General features: G+C 41.7%; 1 pseudogene; it reads left to right on the top strand.

Annotated features, from left to right (window-relative positions):
• Positions 1-24,997, top strand: part of LOC148142444 (uncharacterized) — a 52,034-nt pseudogene extending 27,037 nt beyond the window's left edge.
• Positions 24,998-25,426: the final 429 nt, after the last annotated feature.

Consider the following 25,426-nt stretch of genomic DNA (forward strand, 5'->3'; position numbering starts at 1 on the left):
TCGAACATAATCAAATTAGAGGGAAATGCAGGCTTGAATGACCGAATAGCCTACGACTGCACTTACTTTATACTTTTGTATGCTTCTATGTGTGCTTATGAATGAGAATCAATGTTAGCATTATGCAGACGATAAGATTTGAGCTGGCGCTCATATTAGTTTTAGGATTAATTTCAGATCCATTTTTCATGTCAACATTAGAGGAATATTGGGGTTTGATGTATTCAAGGCTCGGACTGAGTTGAATTTCCAGTGAGCATCAGGATTATGGTTAGGGTTAGGGTTACTCGCAGAGTTAGGGGAATCCTAGGGATTGTTATTCTGAGGTTTTGGAAGGTTGGTCACGTTTCGAAGTAGTGTGATGCTGTTGGTTTAGCATTTATAGTGATGTGAAGTGGTTATCCTTAAAGATTACAGCATTAGATGTCCCATTAGATGCCCTGGACTTTGAGTCAGTGGATGTGAAAGATCACCAAAGCTTTTGCTAGTCATATTGATCTGAGGGTTAGAGGACAACTTGCAGATGGTGCTACCTTTGCTACAAATGGTAGCTGATGTGTGTTTGCAATGTGTTGCCTAAGGAGCTCTTCTGAATTTCTGCAGTGCATCTTACTGATGTTGCGTACTGCTGCTACCATGTATCAGACGTTGAAAGAGTGAATATTGATGTAATGATGCCCATCAAATGGGCGGCTGTCCGTGGATGGACTCGATTTCTTGAGTGTTGTTAGTGTTTTCTTCATCCAGGTGAGTGGGTTTTGTTCCAATACAAACATTTCTTGTAGCTTCTGGATAGAGGACTGCACTTGGGTAGTTAGGAAGTGAATTGCAGCTGGTCATTTTGGAAATGCGTGGATTATTGGTTAGGCCGTAGCTGGAGTTCTTTGCCCACTCTTGTCACCGTATTATAGGAAGAATGTGATTGAACTGGATGAATGCACACCATTTTCAAGAATGTTGCTTGGGATGGAACAGTTCCGCTGTGAAACGACACAGGAAGAACTCGGATTATTTACTCAGTCAAAGTAAAAGTTGAGGAGGGATTGGTTGATGTGCATAAGGTAGTGAACATAGGGTGAATATAAAGCAACAATTCGTTTTAGTGGAGGGGTTGGTCTAGATGAGACATCATTTTAAAAAGAAAGGTAGACGGCTTAGTGGGAATTGAAGAATACTGTTTTCACTCTGAGGCTGGTGAGAATTTGGAATACATTTTCTGGGAGGCGAGTTGACGCATCAAAGTCCAAGACAATTACACGGTTCTTGGATGTGCTTTGAAGTGTTACATCATTTGAGTCTTTGACCGAAAGAGGGAAAGTAGACTATCATTTGTAATAATATATTTTTAGCCTGTCGATGGCTGAATTGGCCACTTTTGTACTCCATGGGTCAATGACTACAACTTGGAGTGTATTACTCACTTTTAATTACCTTCCCACTTAAATCTTCACATTGAGACTACAAAAAGTGAAATGAGCTTTGTGATACAAACATTAAAAGTAGAATTCTTTCTGTACGTGTTCCGAAATTGTCTCTGTGTGAGAGATTACAGAGATAGAACGGTGTGTCAGAGCTGGAGGAGATTACAGCGATAATGAAGGCGAATTTGGCTTGAGCTGGTGATGGAGATATGGGGAGGTGGAGTGAATGGATGATATTCCAGGCATAAAGAGTGATGCAGATGTTAGAGTTAGTTCCATAGAGAGATGGGTATAGCTTCTGGAGTGGGTTACAGAGATAAGATGCATATCATGTTCACAATGATTTCCAGACGGAGGGATGTAGGGACTGGGGAAGATAAGAGTTAAGGAGGTCTGTTGGGAGGAAATGATAGAGATAAGGAGAGATTTCAAATCTGGAGGTGTATAGAGATATGGAGGTGCAAGAGGACGTTGTAGAGAGAGAGATATGTGCGGGATCTGTAGCAGTTTGGCCCAATACGGTGCAATGTTGGAAGTGGACCAGGTTTCAGAGAAAGGGAGGGATGCAGGTACTGAAGGAGATGACAGAAACAAGTGAAAAAAAAACACTACGTTTACGTGTAAGCTCAAAACTGTGAAAATATATGATGCTGGATGGGACATTTTAGGTCTCTGTTTCAGGAGGAAGCAGTCAATGGTTACACAAGCCTTGATGAGTGATGGATGCGCAGAAGGATTGCACATCCATGGTGAAGACGGGGCAGATTGAGCCAAACGGAAAAACAGCCGAGAAATCGTGAAAACCAGATAAAGCCTCAGAAAAATTGTAAATGCAAGTGTTCCTTTCAGGTGTTTAGCATGTAAATAAATAGCGTTCTCCCATTCAGATATTCCCATTTATAGCTCAACTCTTTAATTTCTGGCATGATATTGAGCGTATTACTTTATTTAAAGAAAATCAGCACAGTACTGGTGCAGCTTCTTTTTTTTTGAATGGTACATTTTATGTCATATAAGAAATGTCAATAGAATCACAAAGCAACTGCCAGATTAATTTGAACAGATCAATGTATCTATATGAATAACAATTTACGACAATTTCCCTGCGACATCTCAACCCTAACTGGGCTATATTTCCTGATTCCTGTTTGCATTTTTGAATGCAGGGCATCCAGCGGTTATTCTCAAATGCACTGGCAAGGACCCAGAACGAAAACAGATGGAGAATGATGGGCTTCTGCTGAAGGGCTTATGCCAGAAACGTTGATTCTCCTGGTCCTCGGATGGTACCTGACCTCCTGTACTTTTCCAGCACCACACTCTGAACTCTCTTCCATTTCCAACAATGCTGTTTTGTATGAATAATGTGTCAGCCACATTTCAAAAACTAACCAATAAGGCAAATTCGCATGACAAAATTGTGTATTTTAAGTTCATGACCCGGTGATATTTAGCCACACATGGAAGGAAAATAATCAAAATTTATCGAAATTGTTCGATTAACTTTGGGGGGCAGTCTTGGTAAAAAACCTGGCGAAGAATGGATTTGTCAAAGTGCAACTCAACTTCCTCGGACATTTTCTCGGACATGGACAAATGGCCCATTGAATAAAAAAAAACAGAATAAACTCTGGAGTCTCCCAGATCATCAACAAAAAAAGAACAGTACGACAGCTTCAGGGATTGAATGGGTTCTATTGGAAATTCGTCCCAAATTAAACAGTTTGGCTGCTCCGCTCTCTGGTTTACTAAAGCAAGCCAAGAGGTTTCAGTGAATAGCCGACTGTCAGAAGGCATCTATTCGCCGGAACGCTGTGTTAACGACAACCCGAGTGTGAGCCACACCTGCATATGCAAATCCATTTAAGGTGGCAATCGATGCAAGTGATGTCGGTGTCGTTGCTGTGCTTTTGCAGCAGGATGACTGGAAGGGAGAAAGACCTAGCGGATATATTTTTCCAGGAAGTTGAACATTCATTTGCCGAGATATTCCACAGTGGAGAAGAAGACTTTGAGCTTGGTATTTGTGTTATAATATTTCAATGTTTATCTTACTAGCAACGTATCTGGAACAATCATATATATTGACCCTAACACATCGACGTTTGTGAACAAATATAGGGACAAAAATGCCAGAATGTTGCAATGAATATTATGCACGTGCCAGGACTAGAAAACATGATTAAAATGCAATTTCAAGACTTGGATGAGAAATGGATGCATTTGGTGAGACGATCAAATTTATTGAAACAGAATGTATTGATGCAGTCAAAGTAATGTATGTTGTGCTACAGTATGCAAGCACTGTAAGCTTAATGGGATTTTTAAATTGAGCCATCTTTGGAAATTTATGACTCATTTCTTAAAGGGGAGAGTGTGACAATGCTGCTGTATTAACAAGGTCAGTTTGTTGTTATGAAGATGTGATGTACTATACCTTTAAGAGAGTAAAAGCTAGAAATTACAGCACTATGTAACATGTGATATAGCTACTGGGGTAGCTAGTTACCTGAAAACGACAAAACAGATTCTAAATCGGTTCGTCAGTTGAAATCATTTTCCGAAGAATTACAAAGTTCTAGTCAAGTTTAAATTGAGGATATTGGCAATCTTTAAAACCAATGACTTTGGTGTATACCACTGGGGAAAATTGAACAGTTGGGCTGAGAACTGCCATCAGACCAGCAGATTATAGACTGCTAGCTAGAACTCTCTGAGAGGTACTTGTCCAGAGAAGGAGATTGCACAGAGAAAAATCTCAACACTGGCATAGAGAGCGAATCTAACGGAAAAGAGAAAGAGAAGATTCGAACGTTGGTTAGCTTTAAAAGTTGAATTTTCCTGTAAATCTAATTTGAGATATTTATTAGACGAGTGTTATCGTCGAGAAAGTAAACATAGGTTGGAGAAAGGAGGTGTAAATAGTTATCAGTTAATTATTCTCTGTTATACTTTCAGAAATAGAGTTGATAATTTTTACTGTGACAAATTCTTGGCCTCTAAAAGTTTCACGGATGACTGCAAGAGGTAAACATTTCTGTGTTGCTGGTTTAAACTAAGCAGGAGTTTACCCCGTCCTTGTTTTTATGTCAGATCCTTCATAAAAACAGAGGTTCCGATATGTCGGGAAATATGTACTTGAGAATCATTTTAAATTTTTAAATACTTGTACCATGAAAGGGGAGTGCCCTCTTCTCCCAGTTCAGGGTTCAGTTTAGTTTGGTTTCAGCAAGCTGGTTTTGTTTGCAGCTGCTGGTCACGTTTTACCTGGATCCCAGAGACTCTGCCAGGATGTGAAAGCAGCAGTTCCATGCTGATCATCTCTTCTTCTGACATCTCTCCTTCAAGAACATGTGATTGAATTGTCAGGGGGATTTTATTATCAGGGGGATGGTTATGGGAATGTTGCAAGTATTTGCATCAGTTTTTTGACAAATTGTGATTTCGTGTGTGTTGGGTTTTCAAATAATTATGTTATTCTTAATTGGGTTTCGTGATCGTGGGTAAATAAATTGGGCTTAGTATAAAACTGACTTGTTGGGGGAGCTGCATATCACTCCTGGAAGATCGAGTTTACAACTGTTTAAAACAAGTAACATATTTCGGTTCTGTGCTGCATTATTCTAATATTTTGAGGGGTTGGATCATGTGTAGCAGCAGTCTGGACAGAGCTGGCAGTTTTGCCTCTCTTTATGATATATGACATGTATTCCGCGCAGTCTTCTAATGCTGCAGCTCATTGGATCTTTTCAACTGTTTTGAGAAAAAAATGTAGGTTCAAGGCATGTCTGCCTTGGCCTACTTGAAGAAGCTTTGAAGTTAAAATCAAGCCTTTGTGCAATAAAAGAGAGTGGACCGGTTTCCAAATGCAGCATGTTTCTGGTTAGGATTGGTTTGGGTTGGGTTTTAGCAGGCTAGCTGTTCAGAGGAACTTGTCAGTCAGTTTTGAGGCTGCTGTCAAATAAACCGGTACATCAGAGAAGGTGTTCCATTGTGAATCTCTCCGCCATTTCTGTCTTTACTGTAAGAACCTTGTGCTTGTTTTTTTTCTCTTTTGCCAGGCGATTTCAACAGAGTCGGACCTGCTTTTGCAATGATTATACATCATTATTCATTCATCACGGTTAACTTTTATTGAAGATTTGTGTTAAATTTGTAAACACATTTTAAAGCAACAGGAGAAGGGTCAAACATCTCAAACATTTATGTAAAGTCATACACAGTCATGGGTCAGGATGAATAGTGATAATAATAGAGGTCAAAGACGTCTCCATTTTTGGAAGCCTATCTTGTTCACTGACGGCATTTCTATCAGAAAAGGAAGTATGTTCTTCTCACTTGGTCCTTCATGTGGCTCCAGATCCTGTGCAATTGTGGAAGGGGAATAAATAACGGCCTTGGCAGAATGAACACGTTCAATGTGTGGGAAGGTTTAAATTTCAATCAGTGAGTGAAATGTTCTTGTTTAAACAGGGCATACACCACACTTGCGGAAAGAACGACAGTTCTGAGATTTTTTTTGACACTTGGAATAAACTGTCTCGATCCAACATCGAGTGAAATAGTATATGATCTCAGGTTGGGGCTCATGGGGTTTGAGTGAACAGCGTTGTTTCTTTAAGATTCCAGATTCTGCTTTCGTTAGTTCGTTATGATGTATGGGCAGAAATGCTCCTTCAGAGTTGAGATTAATCTTGTTCTTAGAATTGATTTGTTCATGGCAGAAATTTGACAGCAAACGTCAATAAAGCTGAGCTGCAAACTCGTTCTCCCCAAAGATCTTCCACATGGTATAAGGCAACGTCTCTGTGAATGTAACAGCTCAGATTTTCAATCAAGGAGCTTTGGGCTGGCTGCAGGGACAAGGCACCTCTCACCGAAAAATACATGTGAAAAAGATGTCCGACACAATCATTCGCTTTAATTGCGTTTCGGATATGGCATTATGACAATTGAATCTGTTTTAATCTGCTGCTACTATGCTCTCTCGTTTTCGCATTTGAACAGAAATGTCTCCAGCTCACTGACTGGTCAGCCTCATCCAGACACCGGAACAGTGATAGAAAATCACTGAGCAGCATTCTCCGTGCAATTATCCACTGACAGAAACTCCCAACTTTACTGCTGGTGCAGTACTTTCTGATCTCAGAGTTCCATCATCTGTTCCGGTTTCATTAAGTTTGAATGTATAAGGAGAGATCAGGTGTGTTACTTCAGAAGAAGGGTCACTCATCGAGAAATATTAACTCTGTTTTCTATCCCACGGATGCCAGCAGACCTGCTGAGGTACTTCTCTATCGGTTATAATGAGGCCTGTTTTCACGAGAATTTCCAAAGTTAAAAAATAATCTGAATGAAGCCCGACAAAATATTAACAAGATAAAAGCGGGTGATAAAAGTAAACTGATGCCATTGGGTGGGGCTTTTGCACTGAATGTGAAAATGATGTTCAGTCCGTTCAGGAGAGATGTTATGAAACAATTTGAAACGAAAACTATGGAGAGGTGTAGAACTGTCTTCCACACCTCAATTGCTGATTTTAAATCTGAGAAAAGCAAATCAATTGTCGGACGTGCTCCCTGTTTTGATTTGTACCTACCCTTCTGGAAATTCTTTCATCCTTCCCAAACAGTGTTTGTTCAATGTGTGCAGGAGAGTTTCCTGACACAATATGTAGACAGGCCAACAAGAGGTGAGGCCATACTGGATTTGGTTCTGGGTAACGAACCAGGCCAGGTGTTAGAATTAGAGGTAGGTGAGCACTTTGGGGATAGTGACCATAATTCGGTGATTTTTATACTCGTGATGGAGAGGGATAAGTGTGTACTACAGGGCAAGAATTATAGCTGGGGTAAGGGAAATTATGATGCGGTGAGGCATGACTTAGGATGTGTGGCTTGGAAAAGTAGACTCCAAGGCAAGAGTGTAAATGATATGTGGAACTTGTTCAAGGGGCAACTATTGAGTGTCCTTGATAATTATGTACCTGTCAGGCAGGAAGGAAAGGGTCGTGCGAGGGAGCCGTGGTTTAATAAGGAATTGGAATCCCTTGTTAAATGGAAGAGGGCGGCCTATCTCAAGATGAGACGTGAAGGTTCAATTGGGGCGATTGAGAGTTATAGGGTAGCCAGGAAGGACCTGAAGAGAGAGCTAAAAGCAGCAAGGAGGGGACATGAAAGGTCCTTAGTAGATAGGATTAGGGAAAACCCTAAGGCTTTCTATAGGTATGTTAGGAATAAAAGAATGACTAGGGTAGGAATAGGTCCAGTCAAGGATAGTAGGGGGAAGTTGCGTGTGGAGGCGGAAGAGATTGGGGAGACACTGAATGAATACTTTTCTTCAGTATTCACTCAGGAACAGGGCATTGTTGTCGATGAGAATACTGAGGCACAAATAAGTAGAATGGATGGCTTTGAGGTATGTAGAGAAGAGGTGTTGGAAATCCTGGAAAAGGTGAAAATAGATAAGTCCCCTGGGCCTGATGGCATTTATCCTAGGATTCTCTGGGAAGCAAGGGAGGAGATTGCAGAGCCATTGGCCTTGATTTTTATGTCCTCTTTGTCTACAGGAGTAGTCCCAGAAGACTGGAGGATAGCAAATGTGGTTCCCTTGTTCAAAAAGGGGAGTAGGGATAGCCCGAGTAACTATAGGCCGGTGAGTCTCACTTCTGTTGTGGGCAAAGTCTTAGAGAGAATTGTAAGGGATAGGATTTATGCACATCTAGATAGGAATAATGTGATCAAGGATAGTCAGCATGGTTTTGTGAAGGGCAAGTCGTGCCTCACAAACCTTATTGAATTCTTTGAAAAGGTGACGAAGGAGGTTGATGAGGGGAAAGCGGTAGATGTGGTATATATGGATTTTAGTAAGGCGTTTGATAAGGTTCCCCATGGTAGGCTACTGGAGAAAATACGGAGATATGGCATTGAGGGTGAGTTGGAGGTTTGGATTAGGAATTGGCTGGATGGAAGAAGACAGAGGGTAGTAGTTGATGGCAAAGTTTCTTCATGGAGTGCCGTCACTAGCGGTGTTCCGCAAGGATCTGTTTTGGGACCATTGCTGTTTGTCATTTTTATAAATGACCTGGAAGAGGGGTTAGAAGGTTGGGTGAGCAAGTTTGCGGATGATACGAAAGTCGGAGGAGTTGTTGACAGTGAGGAAGCATGTGGCAGGTTACAGCAGGATATAGAGAAGCTGCAGAGCTGGGCAGAAAGGTGGCAGATGGAATTCAATGTAGCTAAGTGCGAGGTGATTCACTTTGGGAAGAATAACAAAAAGATGGGGTACTGGGCTAATGGTCGGATACTTGGTAGTGTGGATGAGCAGAGGGATCTTGGTGTCCATGTACACAGATCTCTGAAAGTTGCCACCCAGGTAAATAGTGCGGTGAGGAAGGCATATGGCGTACTGGCTTTTATTGGTAGAGGAATTGAGTTCCGGAGTCCTGAGGTCATGATGCAGTTGTATAAGAATCTGGTACGGCCGCATCTGGAATATTGTGTGCAGTTTTGGTCGCCATACTATAGGAAGGATGTGGAGGCATTGGAACGGGTGCAGAGGAGGTTTACCAGGATGTTGCCTGGTATGGAAGGAAAATCGTATGAAGAAAGACTGAGGCACTTGGGGCTGTTTTCACTAGAGAAAAGAAGGTTTAGGGGTGACTTGATTGAGGTGTACAAGATGATTTGGGGGTTAGATAGGGTCGACAGTATGAACCTTTTCCCGCGTATTGAGTCGGGTATTACAAGGGGGCATAGCTTTAAATTAAGGGGGGGTAGATATAGGACTGATGTTAGGGGTAGGTTCTTCACTCAGCGAGTCGTTAGTTCATGGAATGCCCTGCCAGTAACAGTGGTGGACTCTCCCTCTTTATGGGCATTTAAGAGGGCATTGGATAGGTATATGGAGGATAGTGGGTTAGTGTAGTTTAGGTGGGCTTGGATCGGCGCAACATCGAGGGCCCAAGGGCCTGTACTGCGCTGTATTCTTCTATGTTCTATGTTCTATGTTCTCTTGTCAGTGACTTCAAATCTTGATTAAGTTAAACATCACAATACACCAAGTTCTAGTCCAACAGTTGTATTTGGAAGCATTAGCTTTCGGAGCGTTGCTACTTCATGCGTGATTGCGTAGTATATGATTATAAGACAAATAATTTATACCAAAGAATTGCAGTTTTATACAGGGATATATTGAACAAACCTGGATTGTTGCGTCTTTCATCTTTTCGAATGTAATCTTTGGTTCATTTATATGCGAATCCTAAAGATCTTTGAAGTCACCTTCTCGAGATAACTTAACGTTTTGTAACAAAATGTGACGTTTTAGCTCAGACACTGTATGATGGGTGTGAGGTCAGAGTCTGTCTGTATCCCAATCTTGAATCAGACTGATTCTACTTACAAATTGTAATTTACATGTGACATGTGTTTACATCTGCATTGACTTTCTGCAGATTGTCCATTTTTAAAGCAAATTAGAATGTGTCTACAAATTTAATTCTGCAAATACAAACTCACCCCATGGATTTTGACTCGTGTCTGTGTGTCAGTGAGAGAGAGAGTGCATGTGGGTGTGTGAGTGTGACTGCAAAACAGTGTGTGTTTTCATCTGTAAAAGCTTGGCAAAGTGTGTCTGTGGGTGTAATGGACTACATCCCTGTCAGAGTTTGTGTGCGTGTGCCTGCATGTGGTGTGTGTGTGTGTGTGGAAGAGAGAGAGAGAGAGTGTGTATAAAGGGCTGCGTGAATGTGCATTTGCGAATGTGTGAATGTGCTTACAGGCACCGCCGTGACTGCCCCTAATGACATCACTCACGGCAACACCTTCGAAAACTTTGCCAATATCCTGTGTTACGCCTCTTCTGCCACCGCGGATCCTACAGGAACCACTTCCGACCCCCGACGCTGGGGTGAGCGTTAATTGTGTAGGTGAAACCAACTACATCTCACTTCCACACCAACTCCAGTTAAAGTCTCAACCGCGTCCCCCAGCTCCAGCTTTACAGCAATTCCTAGCTCCCAGCCCTGCTGTGTTTTTACCATCCTCATTAACTCCTCAGCAAATGTCTCACCTTCAAACCCTATGGACACAGATAAATGAATTCAACACTTTCCATGTCATTGAATACTTCTGATGCCTTTGCTTCTGCTCTTTTTATTCCAACAGGACTCTGGTCCACCCTGCGAGGATCCCTGCTCTCGCCTCCAACATACCCCAACCACTTGGAACCTCGTGCTGGCCTGTTACCAGTCCTTGATCTCTTTATTTCCAATGGACGACGGGAAATCGACCACCTCATCTGTCCACACCCCTCACACAATCCAATCTGTCACCCTTGCAAAGCTCAGCGCCTACCACATGCTCCGCTTGAAACCCAAACTCACAGTCAGACCAGCAGGCAAAGGGTTGAGTGGCGGGGGGCGGGGGGGGGGGGGGGGGGGGGTGGGTGGGCGGAGGGGGGGAGTGGGGTTTGCAATGGTAGTTTGGCGCAACGAAATTTGCACTGCTGAAGCCAGGTGCCAACTCACAGGCAGCTCTTCCTTTGCCTCATTGACCATGGCGTCCCATCCCATCACCAAACTCTCAGAGCATAAACCCACCTCATCAGCCAATGGGAACTCCTACACACTGCCTCCTCAAAATTGACAAACTTCCCTGCCCAGTTCGACCGATTGTCTCAGAATGATCCTGGCCCACTGAAATCATCTCCACATACCTTGATAATTTCCTATCCGCACAGTCCAAGATCTCCTCACCGAAAGTCAAGACACCTCAACGACCTCCACCTCCTCCTTGACATTCATTTCGCCGGTTCCCAACAACTCATCTTCACCATGGACATCCTGTCTCTGTACACATCTATCCTTCCCGACGAAGGCTTCCAAGACTTCCATCTCTTCCTCTCCAGTCGTCCCCACCAGTACGCTTCCATTTGCTTGGCAGAACTGGTCCTCAATCTCAATAGAACATAGAACACTTCAGCGCTGTATAGGCCCTTCGGCCCTCGATGTTGCGCCAACAAGTCTTACCAATCTGAAGCCTATCTAACCTACACTATTCCATGTACGTCCATATGTTTGTCCAATGACGACTTAAATGCACTTTCCGTTGGTGAATCTACTGCCGTTGCAGCCAAAGCATTCCATACCCTTACTACTCTCTGAGCAAAGAAACTACCTTTGAAATCTGTCCTATATATATATACATATATATATCATCCTTCAATTTAAAACTATGCCCCCTTTGTGCTCGCCGTCACCATATTTGGAAAAAAAGGTTCTCCCTGTCCACCCTATGTGATCCCTGATTATCTTATGTGTCACTATTCAGTCACCTCTCAACCTTCTTCTCTCCAACGAAAACAGCCTCAAGTCACTCAGCCTTTCCTGGTAAGACCTCCCCTCCATACGAGGCAACATCCTAGTAAATCTCCTCTGTGCCCTTTCCAAAGCTTCCACATCCTTCTTATAATGCGGTGACCAGAACTGTGCACAACACTCCAAGTGCGGCTGCACCAGAGTTTTGTACAGCTGTAGCATAACCTCATAGTTCCAGAACTCGATCCCTCTATTAAAAAATGCTGAAGCACTGTCTGCCTTCTTAACAACCCTTTCAACCTGCGTGGCAACTTTCAAGGATCTGTGTACATGGACACCGTGATCTCTCTGCTCATCTACACTACCATGAATCTTACCATTCGCCCAGTACTTTGCAATCCGGTTACTCCGACCAAAGTGAATCACCTCGTACTTGTCCGCATTAAACTCCATTTGCCACTCCCAGCCCTGCTTTACACCTTATTTATATCTCACTGTAACCTTCGACATTATCCACAGCTCCACCGATATGAGCGTTTTCTGTATATTTACTAACACACCCTTCCACGCCCTCATCCAGGTCATTTCTAAAAATGACGAACAGCATTGGACCCAACACCGACCCTTACAGTACACCACTAGTAACTGGTCTCCAGGATCAACAGTTCCCATCAACCACCACCCTCTGTTTTCTTTCAGCAAGCCAATTACTGATCCAAACTGTAAAATCTCCCACAATCCCATTCTTCTGCATTTTGTACAGTTGCCTACTGTGGAGAACCTTATCGAACGGCTTGCTGAAATCCATACACAGCACATCAACAGGTTTACACTCATCTACCTGTTTGGTCACCTTCTCAAAGAACTCAGTAAGTTTTGTGAGGCACAACCTGCCCTTCATAAAACCGTGCTGACTCTCCAGAATCAAATTATTATTTCCTACATGATTATAAATGCTATCTCTTATAACCTTTTACAACACCTTACCTACAACTGAAGTAAGGCTTACTGATCTATAATTATCAGGGTTGTCTCTACCCCACTTCTTGAACAGAGGACCACATTTGATATCTTCCAGTCTTCTGGCACTATTCCTGTTGACAATGACGATTTAAAGATCAATGCCAAAGGCTCAGCAACCTCCTCCTTGCCCAGAGGATCTTAGGATAAATCACATCCAGCCCAGAGGATATATCTATTTTCACACTCTGCACGATTTCGAATACCTCTTCCTTGTGAACCTCAATCCCACCTAGTCTAGTAGCCTGTATCTCTGTATTCTCCTCGACAATATTGTCGTTTTCTAGGGTGAATACTGTCGAAAAATATTCATTTATTTCTTCCCCTATCTCCTCTGACTCCCCACACTACTTCCAACTACTATCCTTGATTGGCCCTAATCTTACTCTCGTCATTCTTTAATTCCTTAAATACCTACAGAAAGCCTTAGGGTTTACGCTGAATCTATCCACCAACAAATTCTCATGTCACCTCCTGGCTCTTCTGAGCTCTCTCTATAGCTCTTTCCTGGCTACCTGGTCACCCTCAAGCGCCATAACTGAGCCTTCACATCTCATCATAACGTAAGCCTTATTCTTCCTCTTGACCAGAGATTCCACTTCCTTAGCAAACCAAGTCTCCCGCGCTGTACCACTTCCTTCTTGCCTGACAGGTACATACTTATCTCGGACACAGAGGAGCTTTTCCTTGAATAAGCTCCACATTTCTAATGTGCCCATCCTCTGCAGTTTCCTTCCCCATTCTATGCTTCCTAAATCTTGCCTCACAGCATCGTAATTGCCTTTCCCCCAGCGTCGCCATGGACACACGCGTGGTCCCCAGCTCTGCCTGCCCTTTCGTTGGAAACGTGGAACAGTCCATCTTCTGCAGCAATACCGATACCACCCCTGCCATTGTTTCCTCCACTGCATTGTTGACTCTATCCCACGAGGAGTTTAAACACTTCATCAACATCATAAACACATTCCAACACGACCTCAACTACACCTGACCATCTCGGACTGTCCCTCCCTTTCCTGGACCTCTCCATTTCTATTAACGATGACTGACTCAACACAGACATTTACTACAAACCCTACGATTCCCACAGCTACCTGGACGACATCCCCTCTCACTTTGTCTCCTGTAAAAAACGATATCCTTATTCCCAATTTATCTGCCTCCGCCGCACCAGCTTCCAACTGGACCAATTCCACTACAGAATACACCATGACCTCCTTCTTCAAAGATCAGAATTTCCTGCCCCAAGTGGTCGATGATGGTCTCCTGCGTATCACATCCAACTTTCGCACCTCCGCCCTTGAAGATCACCCCTCCAACATCAACAAGGTTGGTACTCCTTTGCTCCTCAACTTGAAACTTAGGAGTTTCTGAATATCTACTGCCTGGGACCATCCAACCAAGCAGAATCAGTGTGGATTTCGCAAGTTTCCTTATTTCCCCTCCCCAACTAATTCCAATTCCCACCTTCCAACGCGACATCGCCCTGTTCACTTGTCCTACTTTTCCACCTTAGTCCTCCTCATCTGCTCCACCCTTCTCTCTGAGCTATCATCTTCACCCCAACCTCATTTACCTATTGCATTTTCAGCTACCTTCTCATTCGTCCCATCCCCTCCCAATTTTCTCTCAGGTTCCCTTTTCCACCTCCTCATTCTTCATCAAGGGCTTGTGACCAACAGGTCGATTTTCCTGCTCCGTGGATGCTGTCTGACTGGCTGTGCTACTCCAGCACCACAGTCTTCGATTCTAATTTCCAGAAACTGCAGTGCTCCCTTTCTCCCATGCCAGAATGATATGACAATGCTGGGCTGGAAATCCCGGCTGTGGGAAACCGTCATGTCAGGCTGTGACAGCCAATAAAAGATGGGACTGTCCGAGATTATAATAACTGTTCGTCGTCACTGAAGAAGGCTTCCATAGAGGGCCACCCAGCAGGGTCAAAACTGCAAAGATGGGAACTCACCAAACTGGACTGCTGGAAGTCACCCCGTGGTTGAATGAAAAGAGCTCTCATTACTGGAATCAGCCGTTGAGATCTGAGGGAAGCATTTCCAAAAATCCAGGACCACGTGCTCAAAGGGAAAAAAAACTGGAATAAGTGCAAAGTATATTGTCTGCATTCAAGACTGGCAAAGGTTTCTTTCCTTGACATTTGATTACAGACTTCGTCACTTTTCCTACAACTATTTCAGTGTTATCCAGCCAATTCCCAAACACATGTTCATGACTTAGCATGTGAAGAGCTGCGACTCATGTCCTAGCTTGCAGACCTCATGTTGCCACCCAGCGTCTTCAATTCAAACCCCATTTCGTTTGTTTTAACATCTCGACTAAAGTTTTTAATGCACCTCCATCTGCTCTTGCATATGATAACTTCAAGAAGCTTCATCTCAGGAGTCCTTGATACAATTCACACCTAGTATCAAAGCTGACAGTATTGCATTGTTTCAAAAAAAACCTTGATGTCAAATAGTTCACACAAAGTTAGAAATATCTCCGTGATTTGAACCGTCCATATGATTGGAGCCCCAGTCAACCGCGATAATTTTTCCACCTACACGGTGAACTCTGATGGATACAGCACTCCCGAACTCGATAACGTCCTCCAGCCTTAAAATGCTTCGCGGTTTTTACAATATTTTCTAGTTGCAACAGCCTTTCGTGAACCTTGTCACATGTGGCATACTTTTCGCACTTTATTCCGGACTCAGGCAGTATCAGACTCGAATTTTGGCCTGAACACTACCCAGAGCAACTTTGGCAATGGCGAGTCCAGCGAAGTCTCATACCAGCGAGGGCGTTGGTGGGGCAAGACAGATTCGGACTGTGGCAATTTCTATCCCAAGTGCAGTGGTATGCTGAAGGGACTGCTATTTCTCCACCAGGGCCATGGCCCATAGCGGAGAACTTCACGAAATGGACAGTAAAATTGAACAATTTTATTTTTATTCATCTGCCTTAATATCGCACGTCAAAACTTATTTTTCTGCGTTTTAAGATGGTAAAAGAAGATTGCCATAAATATGAATACATTGCACTGCATTCGCCATGACATCATATGAATAAAATCAAACCTCTTTCAAAGTATATGACTCAATTCAATCTTACATAAATCTCTCGCCTGCCTTGGACTCCACAATCCTCCATGTAAACTTCCCCACCTCACAGAGTTTCCTTTTTTCTTATTAGCAGTGGTACTTTACAACTTTTCAATATGCCGGAAGCTAACATTCTTGTATCAATTGGATTCAGTTATCATTAAGTAATCATTTCATATTAACTGATCATAGAGGTCAGTGAACTTTGAAAAATACGTGACTCCACTTCTTTGAAGAAAGGAATGTTCCATGAATTTCAAGCAAGCTTAGAAGAAAAATTTGTGTTAAGCGATATAGTTGTTGATGGAAAATCTTCGCACTCTAGCAATATGTGACACCACTTCCTTTGAAAACGGAATATGCCATGGGATTTCGAGCAGGCTTAGAAGAGAACCCTGTGTTTAACGATATATTTGTAAGGTGGGGAGAGTTCAGTTCACGGCCTACATTTTCAAGGTTGAATAAGACACAGATGGTTTACTCCCAGATTGGTAGCCCTCATGAAGAAAATGTAATAGCAGCTGGGACTTGTAAATGTATATGAAATAAAGAAAAATTGACTAAATTAAATTTGTATAGTCGGGGCAACTTACAAATAAAGTTTTTATATCTGTCGTTATTTACTGTATCGGACCTTAATACAATTTATATGGATCATTATTTCCTGATTTTGTTTAGCATTTGAGGCATACAGGCGAACGAACTGTTACAAGCATCCAGCCCAGCAGAAGAAAATGGTCAAATATGAGTAAATGCTCGATTCAATGCAGCATTGCCAATTGACTGAGGACTGAGAAAAGTTCTCAAGAACGTCAATATTCAGGTTCTATCAGCGTATGCCTTCACTTTCGACTCAAATATGGATTGAAGATGAGTCTGTAGCACAACTAGAACTAAATCTCACATAGTAAAGGTCAGTCATCACATAATGCATCAAGTCACCAGGCTGTAAGTTTGTGGCTTCGAACGAATTAATAAAGAACTGCTTTCACTGACTAAGATACCTAGCTGAAAGTTTGAAGTTACACTGCTTGCAAACTGGAGTGGAATATCCTCGAGGCTTTACAAATGGAGACGAACCAACTTAGTTTATGCCTGCGTCCTAAGCTGAACCAGAAAGCAACAGCTGTGGTACACCTGTCAGGTCGCTGCCTCAATAGTGTTATAATATATTAAAGGTTCCTGAGTTCTTGCAAAAGACTGTTCGTTTGCCTTACTGGTTAAAGTCTCAAATGTCCAAACTAATTTTAGAATTTGAGATTTTGCACTCCTAAAATTTTAACGACGAACGATATATTGTTTTAAGCTTCAATTCTTCCATCTTATCGTGATCACACAAGCCCCATAAAACTTCCTATCTCTATCCCTGTCCCCAGCACTTAACCCTTCGCTATTTCTACATTCATCCCCAGGCTCACAAACCTGCACAAACCATCAGTATTTTGAGCACAGCTAATGTTTTCATTTCTTAGTGAATCTCAAATTCATTTCTAATCTCTTTATTCAGTTGATTTCAGCTGCTGTAATTAATCCTTCGAAATACACTTTGCCACATCACTTTTGTGACTCCTCTACGTAACTTCAAGACACTGCATCAATTTATGCAAATACTACATTTGGTTTAATAGCTGCAATAATTCTTTGGCATTTAATATCATCTCACATACATGGTAGATTTAAATATTCAGGTTCATCCCTTCGCTATTTTTGTAATTGAATCATTGGCTCCTCCCATGAATCCCTTTCCGACTGCACTGCATTGAGCAGAATAACATGACTATTTGTTCAGTGACTAATTAATGCCTGTCCCCATGGATTGTATTTGTATCAATTGAGCGGGGATTGCGTGATTGTTATCTACGTAAGTGAATCCTTGCCATAAATTTTTCCAACAGTATCAGAGGAACCAAGATCTTGGACACCAGCAGAGATAAGTGAATACAGACACAGACTGAGACCGACAGAAGAGGAGCTGAGAGTCAATACATCGACATCTTCTGCAAATCCTCTTGAATCCAAAACCCGCCATTGAAATTTAACAACAAATGGATCAGAATATGACAGTAACAGATTGGTATGGTACAACAATGCACCAGGCTTTGCGAATACCAGCGTGGAACTTTCCATCAAGTGCTGAGACACTTGGATCAAAAAATTGGAATGCGATCCCAATTAAGAGAGATTTATCCTGGACTGTTTACTTTCTTTCTGTATTTTACAATCGGATGTCAGTAGCTTGGCGGATCCAATACATACTTTATATTCTTCAATGCTTCTACTATCCTATGCTTGCAATTGTTGGTGTTCCTCGTAAGTAATGATAATTGTTCTTTTTTATATATTTATAAATCAAACGAACTTATCTGGATTATTATTCTTGCATTTCAGTGCAGCACTATAGATACGATTAGTGCTCCTAAAGAGATTCTTTTTACAGATGAAACATTTGAATTCACTGCTAGTTGTATTCGTGCTCTCATTATCTAACTATCTTCTTTTTATTTGCGTCTGGTAGTATTGGTAGTCAGTGCCAGAATTCAAGTCATATATTTTTAATCCTCAAAATTCCTCTTTGTGGATATTCTTACTTCAGTGCTGGTAAGACCAAATCATTCTCTTCAACATTGAACAGAAGCTCGGTTCCGCTGCTCTGGGTGAATTTGAACAAGACTATCTTCCACCTTTAGAATATTTCTCGATTCAGACACTAGGTGCACCATCTCACCACCTGAATCAATGCTTCTTTGTGCGACCAGAGTCAAACTGTGAGACCACGTGTGCCTTTCTGAAGTTGAGACTCCACAATTCTCAGAAGGACTCGTTTACAATAAATACATATTGGGAAAATAGAAAACATCTTCCAAATCCCGACTGCTCGTACCATTTCACTCCAATTCTGTTCAACTGACATCCTGTACAAACGCATCTACATTAGGTTCTCGTTTGGCCAAAAAAACTACTTTATGCTTTCATTATTTTGTGCAAACCCAGATGTGGCCTCACCCAATTCAATGTTTCCATTCCCATACATTTTCAATGAAGTTAGACTTTTGTAGTCTGTTTATTTGCTAATACTGTTAAACTTTCAAAAAATGCTGCTCATTTCGGAAGAAGCTGTAAAATGAAGTGGCATACCTGTAACACTTCTAATTGGATGAGAATCCTAGATAAAAAGGACCCAAGGATAGTACAGTATTATTAGCACATTTCCTCCTCATTCTGCAACTTTACTTCTATTCTAACAATTCGCACACCAATCTATATCGACGAAGTTGTGTGAGGACAAATGTGTACCATTCTAATGTAAATTATCTTCTTGAAGAAAATGGGAAGCAAATGTCTCTATGGGTGGTCATAAAATGCGGGACACTGTAATTTCAATTATCATTCAAAACAATGTTTTGAAGTATTGCTCTTCTGTATTTTGTGATCGTCAATTCTCTATGAGGCAAAAACATCACAGTCATGTTAGCTTTAATTTGTCTTGAGTCTTTGATCCTCTAAGCACGGCTGAAAATGTTGTAAAATTATCAGGAATGCTTCAACGAGAAGCTCCGATATTTCGGATTTGGAAGAGTTCATGCAGAAGCAATGGTGCAAAATCAATCTTCCCCTAACCAGAGTGTTTCATTTGCCAATCCAGGGTTGTGTTTACCCATTAATGCCTCAAATATAAATGCATGATAGTCACAACAAACTCATTCTCCGTGGGAAATTTAAATTTTCCCAACATTGACTGGGATACACGTAGAGTCAGAGGACTATTTGGGGTCGAATTTGTAAGATGCGCCCAGGAGATTTTTCTAGAGCAGCATGTCAATGGTCCGACGTTGGAAGCGTCCACATTGGATGTGCTACTTGGGAACAAGCCAGAACATGTAGTACAAGTTGCGGTGGGGGATTTCTTTTGGAAAAGTGACCACAATTCTTTAAGTTTTTAAATACTCGTTAATAAAGAAGACAGAGTAACTAAGGGAATAGTACTAAACTGGGCCATGGACAATTATAGCAAAATTAGGCAGGACCTCGAAAATGTGGATTGTTCACAGCTATTTGAAGGGAAGTCCACCTTTGATATGTAGGAAGCTTCCAAAGATAGGTTAAAGATAGTGGAGGAGAGTCAAGGTCCGTCGAAGGCAAAGTATAGGAAGGGCAAGATTCGTGAAACGTGAATAATTGGAGAAATTGTACGACCAGCCAAGAGGAAAAGAGAAGCGTATATAAGATCTAGGCAGTAATGAACAGAATTGGCCTTGGAGAAATTTCGGAAGAGTAGGACAAGTCTTAAAGGAGGAATAAAGCGGGCTAAAACGAGTACTTTTAGAGAGCAGAATTAAGGAGAATCCCAAAACATTTCATTCTTACATACGAAGCAAGCGGGTAAAAAGAGAAAAGATTGGCCCAGTAAAGGATAATGAAGGAAGGCTGTGTGTCGAAACTGAGAGAATGGGTGAGATCCTGATTGATTACTTTGCATTAAAGTTCACTGAGGAGAGGAACATGATGAATGTTGAGATTAGAGAAAGATGTTTGATTATTCTGGATTACGATGTCACAAGTAGGGAAGATGTGTTGGGCAGGATAGAGCTTATTCAGGTGCACAAAACACCAGGACCAGATGTGATCTATCCCACGTTGCTGAGGGAGGCGAGAGAGAAAATAGCTGGGTCACTGACAGATATCTTGTAGCATCCTTAATCACAGGAGAAGTGCAATAGGACTGGAGGTTGATCATTTTGCCCCAACATACAAGAGGGATAGTAGGGATATCCCGAGAAACTACAGAGCAGTAAGCCTGACTTCGGTGGTGGGACAGTTGCTGAAGAGGGTACTGCTGGACAGAATGTACATATATTTAGAAAAGATTGTGCTTATCAGTGATCGGCAACATGTTTTTTGTGCGGGGGAGAACGTGCCTTACTAAGTTAATAGAGTTCTTTGAGGAAGTGACCAAGTTGATAGATGAAGGAAGGACTGTTGATCTCATATACATGAACTTTAATAAGGCGTTTGATAAGGTTCCCAATGGTAGACTAATGGAGAAAGTGAAGTCACATGGTGTGCAGGGTGTTCTACCTGGGCGGATAAAGAACTGGTTGAGCAACAGGAGACAGAGAGTAGTAGTTGAAGGGTGTTTTTCGAAATGGAGAAAGGTGAGCAGTGGTGTTCCACAGGGGTTAGTGTTGGAGCCATTGTTGCTTGTGATGTACGTAAATGATCTGGAAGAGTGCACCATTGGTATGATCAGCAAGTTTGTAGATGTCAGAAAAGTTTTCTGGAGTAGCAGAAAGCATCAGGGACTGTCAATGAATACAGGAGGATATAGATAGACTGGAGAGTTGGGCAGAAAAGTGGCAGATGGATTTCAATGCAGACAAATGTGAGGTGATACATTTAGGCAAAATTAATTCGAGACGAATTATACAATGAATTGAAGAACCTTGGGAAACGTGGATGGGCAGAGAGATGTGAGAGTGCAGGTCCAATCTACCCTGTAAGTTGCTGGACAGGTGAATAGAGAGGTCACGAAAGCATACGGTATGCTTCCCTTCACTGGATGGAGTATTGCGTATAACAGCTGGCAAATCATGTTAAAATTGTACAAGTCATTGGTTTGGCCGCTTTCAGAATACTGTGCACAGTTCTGGTCGACACATTCCCAAAGGGCGTGGACGCTTTTGAGAAAGCACAGAGAATGTTGACGAAGATGTTGTCTGGTACGGAATGTACTAGCTATGAAGAGATGTTGAGTAGGTTAGGTTTGTTTTCCTTAGGAAAATAGGAGATTGAGGGGGTACCTTACTGAGTTTTAAAAAGTCATGAAGGATATCGACAGGTGAATAGGGACAAACTTTTTCCCATGATGAAGGATTCAATAAGGAGAGGTCACGGTTTCAAGGTCAGAGGTGGAAAGTTTAAGGGGGATACAAACAGCAAGTACTTCACAAAGGGGGTCATGGTCATGTGGAACGCGTTGCCAGCAGAGGTGGTAGAGGCAGGCTCGGTAGATTCATTTTAGATCCATCTGGACAGATGCATGAGTAGGTGGGGAGCAAAGGGATACATATGCTTAGTATTTAGGGTACAGATAGTAAATTTGGAAATGGCTCAGACTTGGTGGGCAAAAAGGCCTGTACGTGGGTTGTAAATTTTATTTGTTCTTTGTCTCTCTTTCCATATCTAAGATTTGCCTACCATTGTTTGTTAAACTTAAAGCAGCACATTCCATTCCCTTGCAGCACCACCTGCATGCTCCCTTATATTTAGAAAAATCGCCTGGGGCACATTTTAAAAACATTACATCGTGCAAGTCTTTCTCACGTTGCATATGGCACTTAATTCTGGGGATTTTGAAAGCATGGAGAAACTGCATGGGATATCCTTTGGTTCTCCCAGTAGTGTTGGCTCTTCATCGTGACTCATGTTAACAGAGAGTGGTTGCAGGAACTAAACTCAACGTCACACCACTTAAGCACTGTTAAACAGAATAAAAGAAAGCATTACCCGCAACGGAGAGTCTGATGAAGCTTTCTTGTGCTCTGCAACTTGTAGTGCTTTCTGGAGCAACTGTTATAGAAGTTGCGTTCCACTTTTTCATATTATATTTAACCTAATGATACCAGAATTGCCAACAGAGATCTTGAAACAGCAATAACGGAATGCGGCTAGTTACATTCTGGATAGATTGACAAGTATTCGATTATGAACAATGCCAATTAAGAGTCTTCTTTGAAATGGTGGATTTTAGGTAAACCCCAGTCAAGGATGAAACTAGCCCCTTTCAAAACATGCCATTCAAATAACCAAGACATTAGCTTGTATTTTATGTCAAGACAAGCTGAAAGCACTGCATTCCAGATGTGATTCGAATCGTCACACACAAATCGTATTTGTTCTTTTAGAAATGTTGCTTAGGCCTTAGAAATATAGATTTTTGTTATCTAAAATACCCAGATGCATCCATTTTCAATTAAGCACACAACCAGATAGTCCAGAGTAAACAACCTCTCCCTTCCTACGTTTCAGCATGTACATGGTGAGTTTCGTCTTGGCGCGAATAACACATAAAAATCCACTTCATTTCTGCATACCTGTGGAGACATTTTCCGTTCTATTTCCCAATCTAGATCATCCGAATTCCTGTTATTATGCTGTTTCTTCATCAACTCTATTTTCTTATCTAATTACTGACTCTTCCAAGATTGGAATTCTTCCCTGCAGTATCTGAAAACCTTTATTAGGACAATCTTTCCTCATAATGTAAGTACGCATTCCATTGGATATGACTTGTTGTTAAAATAGATATTCGTACAGCCAGTCCGTCCTCTTTTATCAATTGTGTTGTAGAGCTGTCACATGGTTAATGACACCGCATCGATTGAAACAGCTTTGTTTTCATGAAACCCTTAATCAAACTAAATTAATTTATTTCTCAATCTGCTCTGCTGGAAGTTGACCCATCCACTTTTGCTGATTCTCCTCTGTACATGCACCATATATCCGTAGAAAAATACATGCAATTACATCAGTTTCTCACACTCTTCACATTATGCATATACTTCACTCCTACCACATCCAATTGTCTATGGCACTCAGTAAAGGCAAAGGTTATTTTATCTATGTTTTGACATGCCTAATCTATTGTGTAAAGTTCTGGCACATGCCAAGGATGCTTTGAAGAGTGTGTAGAAATTAATAACGAGGGTGTTGCCGGGTATGGGGCATTTTACGTTATTACGGAAGATTGGGTAGACTGGAATTGTTTTCACTGGAATGCAGCAGATTGGGTGCTGCAGCATAGAAGTTCATAAGTTCGTGAATGGCATTGGTAGAGTGGAAAATATGAAGCATTTCCCCTGTGTAAAGGGTGAATTACGCAGTTTCAAGATGCAAGATGGGAAGTTCAGACGCGATGCAGAAGGCAATACTTTCACACACAGAGTGATGACTGCTGAGAAAACGTTGCTAGACGAAGTGCTTGAAGCAGACACAATCGCAGCACTCAAAAGGCATACGGACGAAGATATGAATGGGAAGGGAAAAGAGAGTTATGGGTCCTCAAACTGAAGCAATTTTAGAAGAAAGGGCAAAATATGGCAGTGTAGGTTTGGAAGGCTGAAGAACCTGATGCGGAACTGTGGTGTTCTTTGTTATTTACTCTTGAAGTTTTTTTTTCCCCAGATTCCTAGATAACATTCATGCATGTCCTTGTACTTTGTCTCACAGTGAACGCAGTGACAATTGTGATTCTGTCCCGCGGGAAGTGTGATCTATCCAAATGTGTCACGCTCTATCTGGTGTCTATGGCAATTGCAGACTTACTGGTTATTATCTTCGATCTCATATTCAGACACATTCCAATTGTTTACCGAGAAGATTTTCATTTCTTGATTTATATCCCTGTGTGTAATATCCATGCTGTCCTACTTTATGCAATCACTGACTGTTCCGTGTGGTACACCGTCACTTTCACCTTTGATCGACTTGTTGCCATTTGCTGCCCGAAGCTGAAAAGTAAATACTGCAAGGAAAGAACAGCTACGATGGTTGTGGGAACTGTAACAGCTTTGAGCTGCATGAAGAATATTTTTTGGTATTTCATGTTATCAGGTAATTATTTGCAGGTCAACTTACCCTGGTTCTGTTACATGAGAGAAAATGTTTTAAATTCTATGCTCTGGGTGGCAATTGAGTTTCTACATCATATTCTAACACCATGTTTCCCTTTCATCTTGATTCTGTTGTTCAATATAATAACTGTGAGAAAGATTTTATTGACAAGCAGAGCTCGTAGGAGACTTCACGCTTCTCGTAGTGGCAACGATCCAGAGATGGAGAGTCGTAGAAAATCCATAATTTTACTCTTCCTTGTCTCAGCTAATTTCATTACCTTATGGTCAACGTTAATGTTGTATTCAATTTGGCATCGCATGTTTTCCTTGGGGTATTATGCCATATCATTGCAGGCGTTCGTGCTTGAGATGGGACTGATGCTTCAGCTTCTGAGTTGTTGTACGAACACTGGCATTTATGCAGTAACACAAACTAAATTCAGAACGAATTTTGTGAATATATTGAAATTCCCCTTTACTGTAATTATTAAATTAATTGAGAGAAAGGAAGGATTGAATTATTGAAGATATCCAAACGTATCCTCTTGTTAATTTGTTATTTGGTGAGGATTTTGTTAACTGATGCGACTGTGTAAGTATTCTTTGGCCAAAATCTATATGAAAACAAATGCGGGCTTCTCCTATATTAGTGAATAATTGTTCTCACTAAATTGTGACAGAACAATTCAGAACAATGAGGAAGAGAACTGTGAGTGCACCCTCGAGACAAAAGCTGCTCCATTGGTGGCCATGAGATGATCTGGATTGTTGTAAACGTCTATCTGGTTTCTTCATGTACTCGGAAGAAACAATAGTCACACTTTTTCTTATCCGGCCAATAACACTGACTGAACACTAACTGTGATGAGGGTGGTTCAAAAAGCTTAATAAAATTCTCAGAATAAGTAATCAGTCTCAAAGAGAAACTGGACTAAACAATTTCCATCTCAGAAA

Source organism: Chiloscyllium plagiosum, unplaced genomic scaffold, assembly GCF_037043375.1.
Source record: "Chiloscyllium plagiosum isolate Xiang-an unplaced genomic scaffold, Cpla_swu_hap1 HiC_scaffold_29, whole genome shotgun sequence".
Lineage (NCBI taxonomy): Eukaryota > Metazoa > Chordata > Chondrichthyes > Orectolobiformes > Hemiscylliidae > Chiloscyllium > Chiloscyllium plagiosum.